This window comes from Procambarus clarkii, chromosome 27 (assembly GCF_040958095.1).
Source record: "Procambarus clarkii isolate CNS0578487 chromosome 27, FALCON_Pclarkii_2.0, whole genome shotgun sequence".
Taxonomy (NCBI): Eukaryota; Metazoa; Arthropoda; class Malacostraca; order Decapoda; family Cambaridae; genus Procambarus; species Procambarus clarkii.
This window is the reverse complement of record NC_091176.1, coordinates 34,530,760-34,538,119: the sequence shown is the minus strand read 5'-3', so window position 1 is coordinate 34,538,119 and position 7,360 is coordinate 34,530,760.

The following is a 7,360-nucleotide window of genomic DNA, read 5'->3' as shown; positions in this document are numbered from 1 at the left end:
TAACGATGCATAAGCAACAGGGCTCCATTAAGGAACATATAAACTCTTCCCACAACCAGATCATCACCAGAGAAATCTTAACAAACAACAAAGAAATCATCGATAGATACAGCGATAGCAGGCGGCTTGACATCTGCTAGGCACTACACACCAAGATGTCCAGCAATCAACAGCCAATTAATGCACAAATATATTCTACCCAATTCAAGACTCCGCACAAATATAGAAGCATCAAGAAATATGGGCCAATAGGCCCATTGCAGTTACTTCCATCCATCCCTTTAATTTACCCAATTTATGCCCATTGTTTCGTGTTCTCTCATGTGTTGAAAGTTTGCTCAATCTTGTGTTGAAAGTTTTGTTCACCTCATCAAAAACTGTTGTAATCACCTCACACAAATGCGGGTATATAAGATGAAAGCTGTTTATATGATAGCATAGTAGAACTCTGTTTAGTGTTTGCAGGTTATAGTTGTGTGTGAGTAAACTAATGACTTTGAAAATGTAATAAGTTATTACGAAACATATTCAAGTGTCGCGTCAGCCTAGAAATAAAAATGAATTTTTGAGAATTGATTTTTCAATTACCATCGACAGTGAAAAGAAACATGAGAAATATTGAGAAAATTCGTGTTAGAGTTATTAATCTTACTTTTTCGGTCATATATATATATATATGTATATATATATGTCGTACCTACTAGCCAGAATGCACTTCTCGGCCTACTATGCAAGGCCCGATTTGCCTAACAAGCCAAGTTTTCCTGAAGTAATATATTTTCTCTAATTTTTTCTTATGAAATGATAAAGCTCCCCATTTCATTATGTATGAGGTCAACTTTTTTTATTGGAGTTCAAATTAACGTAGATATATGACCGAACCTAACCAACCCTACCTATATATATATATATATATATATATATATATATATATATATATATATATATATATATATATATATATATATATATATATATATATATATATATATATATATATATATATATATATATATATATATATATATATATATATATATATATAAATATATATATATATATGTCGTACCTAGTAGCCAGAACGCACTTCTCAGCCTAGTATGCAAGGCCCGATTTGCCTAATTAGCCAAGTTTTCATGAATTAATTGTTTTTCGACTACCTAACCTACCTAACCTAACCTAACCTAACTTTTTCGGCTACCTTACCAAACCTAACCTATAAAGATAGGTTAGGTTAGGTTAGGTAGGGTTGGTTAGGTTCGGTCATATATCTACGTTAATTTTAACTCCAATAAAAAAAAATTGACCTCATACATAATGAAATGGGTTGATTTATCATTTCATAAGAAAAAAATTAGAGAAAATATATTAATTCAGGAAAACTTGGCTTATTAGGCAAATCGGGCCTTGAATAGAAGGCCAAAAAGTGAGTTCTGGCTACTAGGTACGACATATATATATATATATATATATATATATATATATATATATATATATATATATATATATATATATATATATATATATATATATATATATATATATATGTCGTACCTAGTAGCCAGAACGCACTTCTCAGCCTACTATGCAAGGCCCGATTTGCCTTATAAGCCAAGTTTTCATTAATTAATATATTTTCTTAAATTTTTTTCTTATGAATTGATAAAGCTACCCATTTCATTATGTATGAGGTCAATTTTTTTTTATTTGAGTTAAAATTAACGTAGATATATGACCAAACCTAACCAACCCTACCTAACCTAACCTAACCTATTTTTATAGGTTAGGTTAGGTTAGGAAGCCGAAAAAGTTAGGTTAGGTTAGGTTAGGTAGGTTAGGTAGTCGAAAAGCAATTAATTCATGAAAATTTGGCTTATTAGGCAAATCGGGCCTTGCATAGTAGGCTCAGAAGTGAGTTCTGGCTACTAGGTACGACATATATATATATATATATATATATATATATATATATATATATATATATATATATATATATATATATATATATATATATAAATATATATATATATATATATATATATATGTATATATATATATATATATATATATATATATATATATATATATATATATATATATATATAGTGAGGGTACCACCTCTGGTGCCAATGTAGGGACCCATAGCCTTGGAGAAGAAAATAAAAAGTATTCAGGGGAGACCTTGTGGTTTCTCACTGAACACTAATATTATCTTCTCCTACCACCCCCATTCTTTTGTATGTACACATATATATTTACTTTATTTGAACTTTGTTACAAAAAAGGAGTTAGTTACATATGGGTTACAAAGATGGTTATCATAGGTTGTCGAGTTCCTCCAGCTCCTCAGATGGCGGGCAGGAACCCTGGATGCAGTGCGCATTTCCCCTCTGTATCGCCACACTGAGGCGCTGGAAAAGAAAGCTTGCAGCTCTTGGGTCCCTTGTTGTTTCAATGAGCCTAGAACCCAGTTCCATCAAAAAACTGGTAGCACTTTTACCCCAGGCGCCGAGTGTCTCAGAAGCAATGGGGACAAAATTGTAGTGGTGATCCAGTTCTCTATACTTACGGGATTTGGCTGCTTCCCTGTGGGTGGCAGCGCCACCTGTTTGTGCAACACTGAGGTCAATGTAGGTGTTAGCCAGGGTTGATACGCACGTGTAGTCCCATACCAACTGCTTGCCATTCTTCCAGGGGTTCACTGTGATACCATCCATGTCGACCAATAAGAGCATCAGAGTTACGGTGAGGTGAGCTGTGGGCCTCACCAGCTGTGGTGAGGCTCCTCTTGGTGATGTCGTTAACTTCACTGAGCCTCGAGTGCCATCCCCCTGTGCTTTGGCAGAGTAGGCCATGGTGGCCGTACTTGTCAGCCACCACCTCGCCGCAAATACACCTATATCTGCTGTGGATTGGGGCAGCAAGGCGGGGGGCCACAGCAATTCGGAGGGCGTGTGTGGTGTGAGACGCGTGCCAGTTGCCAACATTGGGGTTGCTAACAGGAAATCCCCTGCATGTGGGGCTGCTACTGCTGTGAGGCGAGTAATGTCGTGCTGTGTTGTTGCAGCACCCAGGCACTCTGCAGCAACTTGGTCTACAATGGGGCCATCCCAGCTGGATTGCTTGTGGGCTTTTGGGGATAGTGGTTGAGGTGATTGGCCTGCACGAGAGCCCCACTCTGTGGCACAGCGTGTAAAATTGGGATCATGTACACCTGCCAGCTGATGTAAGTGGGCAGGTAGAATTTCCTTCACAAGGTCGTCGGATGCTGATAAGGAGGACAGGAAGGCTGGAACAGCGATTTGCGTTGCTGTTCGAACTCCGAGGCCCCCATGTCTTATGGGAAATGAGGCTTGTTTCCACTGTAGGTCATCAAGAGAGAGGTTAGGGGCTTTTTCTAGCATTTATTTCAGTAACCGGTCATACTCACTTAGTTTTTGGCTACTGTAAGATGGTGAACACCTCAGAAAGTAGGTTAACCTGGGGAAGGACAGACATCTGGTGATGAGGTAGAGTGCATCATGAGCATCAATATCCTCAATCCTCCCATCACACAGGGCGAGCGCAACGACACGAAAGAAATAACACCAAACACCCACAACCGCACACAACCACAACACAAACAAACACACTAAATGCAAAGCACAAAACATACAAGAAAAAAAGCCACGCAGGGGCAAGAACAATACCCACACCACCCACATGCACAGACAAGGACACCCACCTGTGCACGCAGGCACCGGGAAAACATCACGCACAACACAGACATAAACCAAACACACCAATAAACCAATCACTCATACTTCTCCGGGTACTCCCGAGCAGGAAACCGTAAACAATAAGCCTTCCAAACAAGTTGGACACTCAGGAATCGGACACCCAGGAGCTGCAGTAGGCCGAGGCATCGAATTTGGCACTCCCGAGACAAAACACTGCTCTCGTGGAACCCAGATGGTAGAAGGGCACCAGGGAACAGGACGCACCAAGTCATCACACTTAAAAGTCGCAGTTGCTGTAGATCCGTCGAGCACCTCGCCGGTCGAGAGGACAAAAGGGACGGGTTTCCCCCGAGGACACACGGGCGCACACTGGAAAGCATATCTGTCTGCACGGCAGGCCGCACACCAGCCCGCCCACTAGGGCATGCACACCGTTCGGTGTCAGGAACCGCACCAAGACCCGCGGAGGGTGGCTCCGCAGGGGCCCCAGAGCCCCCACCAACTGGAACAGGAGCAGAGGCCCCCCGCCTCACATCCTTCGTCAACACCACCACAGGTCGCTCTTACCAGGGGCAACAGCCCATTGAGGGGAGCCACCAGCATCCAACTCAGAAGGCACCACAGGAGGCAACACAGCGTCAGCCACATCATCATCCTCCATTGCATCACGCTCCTCTGCCCACGACAGGCGATGTGACGCACCCCGAGCCGAGAGACGGCGCTTAAAAAGAGGCTGCTGATCGTCGGAACTGTCACCCCCAACAAGCGGTGTCCCAGAAGAACCATCGACAGGCGGCCCCAAAATCGGGACAGCACGCAGAACAGCAGCCTCAACAACGCGGGGCAAAAAGCCACCACCAGGAACGGAGACCGGAGTCGGAGAAGGAAGAGACACAACAGGTGGAAGGGAAGACGTCAGCACACGTGAGGTATCCAGGGAGGGCGACGGAACATGCAGAATAGAAGATGTACTCGTCAACGAGGAAACTCCCAGAGGCGACGAGGCAGAGGACGTGGGTGGAGACACACATACCACCGCATGCTGTTGTCCTCCCTGTTCACAAACCAGGGTCTCTGGGAACATCCCCAGAGGACTTTCGCCCTATTGGCCTCACAAGTTGTGTCTGCAAACTCTTTGAACGTATGGTTAACGTTCGTCGGATGTGGTTCTTAGAACACCATTACCACCTCTTCCCTTCTCAATTTGGTTTCCGCAAGTGCCACAGCACAACAGATGTCCTGGTGAACTAGGAGGTCTATATTCGTACTGCTTTTCCTGCGAAGACCTCCGTTGTTGCCGTCCTTTTTGACCTGGAAAAGGCTTACGACACCACTTGGCGATATCATATAATATCCCAACTTCATTCTTCTGGCCTTCGTGGTCATCTCCCTCTCTTTCTCCGAAGCATCCTCTCTCGTCGTTCCTTTCGGGTGAGGCTTGGTACCTTTCTCTCTCTGCCACTTTTCAGCAATACGAAGGTGTGCCCCAGGTTAGTGTTCTGAGCATTACTCTTTCTGGTTACCCTCAATGATCTTCTTCCCTCTCTTCCTTCTGGCGTCTTCTCCACTCTCTATGTCGACTATCTTACCCTTTGCTGTCAGGGTGATGATACGCCTCTCCTTCAACACCGGCTTCAATTTGCGATTGATGTCATGTCGTCTTGGACCACCGATCATGGCTTCAGGATTCTCTACGTCTAAGACTTGTGCTATGACTTTTACTCGGACGTGTGCCGTTCTTTGTCCGTCTTCTTTATCGCTTTACGGTCACCCCGTTGTGTACAAGGATTCCGCTAAGCTTTTGGGGTTTGTTTTTGACACTCATTTGTCTTGGTCGCCCCATATCTCTTACCCCCGTTTTGAATGCTCTAAGGCCCTTACCCTCCTTCGGGTATTGTCCCATACTTCCTGGGGAGCGATAGGCACACTCTCTTCGCTTTACATCCCTCTCTTTTCCTGTCTAAGCTCGGTTATGGTTGCCCTGCTTACTCGTCTGCTTCTCCTTCTACTCTTCACTGTCTTGATGCTTTGCACCATACTGGGTTGTGCTTCAGTTCTGGTGTCTTTCGTTCGACTCCCGACCTCAGCTTGTATGTTGACACTGGCTTCCTATCTCTCCAGGACCAACGTGATCGCAACTGTCATCGCTATCTTGCGCGGTCCTTGCAACATCCTTCCTCTCGCCTCTGTCGTGCTTTAACTTTTGTTCCTCCTGCGGTTCCTGTTCCTCTTCGCCACCTCTTTCTTTCTGTCCAGTTGTCTCACTTACAAGATTCTCTTTCAGTTCGTATTTCTAATAATTATCCTTGTGTTGTTCCTTCTTTGCCCCCGTGGAGAGTCCCCCTTCTGCAGTTTTGTACATCCTTAACCCGCATCACTAAAGCTTTTACCCCTCCTACGGTTCAAAAATGCATTTTTCTTGAGCACTTTTCTTCTCACCCCCGCTCCGTTTCCATCTTCACTAATGTTTCTAAGTCTGCGGACGGTGTAGGCTACTCTGTTGTTTTTCTTGACTGCACTTGTATGTGTCGGTTACCTCCGGAGACTAGCATCTTCACAGCAGAACTTTATGCTATTCTCTATGCTCCTCGTCTCCTGCTTTCTCGGTGTCAATCTTCCTTTGTAGTTGTTGTTGACTCTCGTAGTGCCCTCATGGCTCTCGGGTTTTTTAATCCGATTCATCCAGTGGTTGTCGAGATCCAGCATTGGCTGTTTCTTATTCACAGTATATTTAAGTCGGTTAACTTTTGCTGGGTTCCCAGCCATATTGGTGTCTCTTTCAATGAGTGTGCGGATGCTGCCACCAGGGAAGCTGTCCGCTCTTGTCCCATCTCTCGTAAAGGTATTCCTTATTCTGACTTTTAACTGGTTATCCATTCCTCAATCCTTACCCATTGGCAGGCTTGTTGGTCTTCTGTTACTGGTAACAAACTGCGTACTCTTAAGAGTTGTGTGTCCTCGTGGCCGTCCTCCTATCACCGTAACCGGCGATGGAAAACGGCTCTGGCGAGGTTGTGAATTGGCCATACTCGCTTAACTCATGGTCACTTGATGGAGCGCCGCCCTGCTTCTTATTGTCCAAATTGCTTTGTTTCTCTTACGGTCCTGCATATCCTTGTTGAATGTCCTAACTTCCGGGATGAGTGACTCGGTACACTTTTGATACAAAAGTATCCGGTGACTTGGATACTTTTGATATCGTTCGCCTTATGCGTTTCTGTTCTCGTATTGGCATCCTTGGTGATGTTTAGCACCCTCTGATTATCCCGCACATTTGATGGTGCTACATAGCGTTCCCGGTTTGGTGCCTTCTTTTGTAATTTGTAAGTAATTACTTACTTACTTGTCACCCCATGGTAACAAAATATGGATCTGTGCAGTATAGATTAGTTAACTCCTTAAGTCAGGATTAGTAGAGTTCATAAATTTCCTGTAGTGGCAATGGTGTGGATTTACTAATTGTGCATGACTCAGGTAGCAAAGTTTACCTTGCTCTGGGATTTTCCAACCTTTAGAAACCCAGAGTATAATCCGTGCCGGTTGTTGTTGTTTTTCCTTTACCAGGTCTGATTGTACACCCATTCCATCCACACGCAAAACCATGTTTGAGGTCAGTGAGATCGGTTTTGAGCATTCTTTTG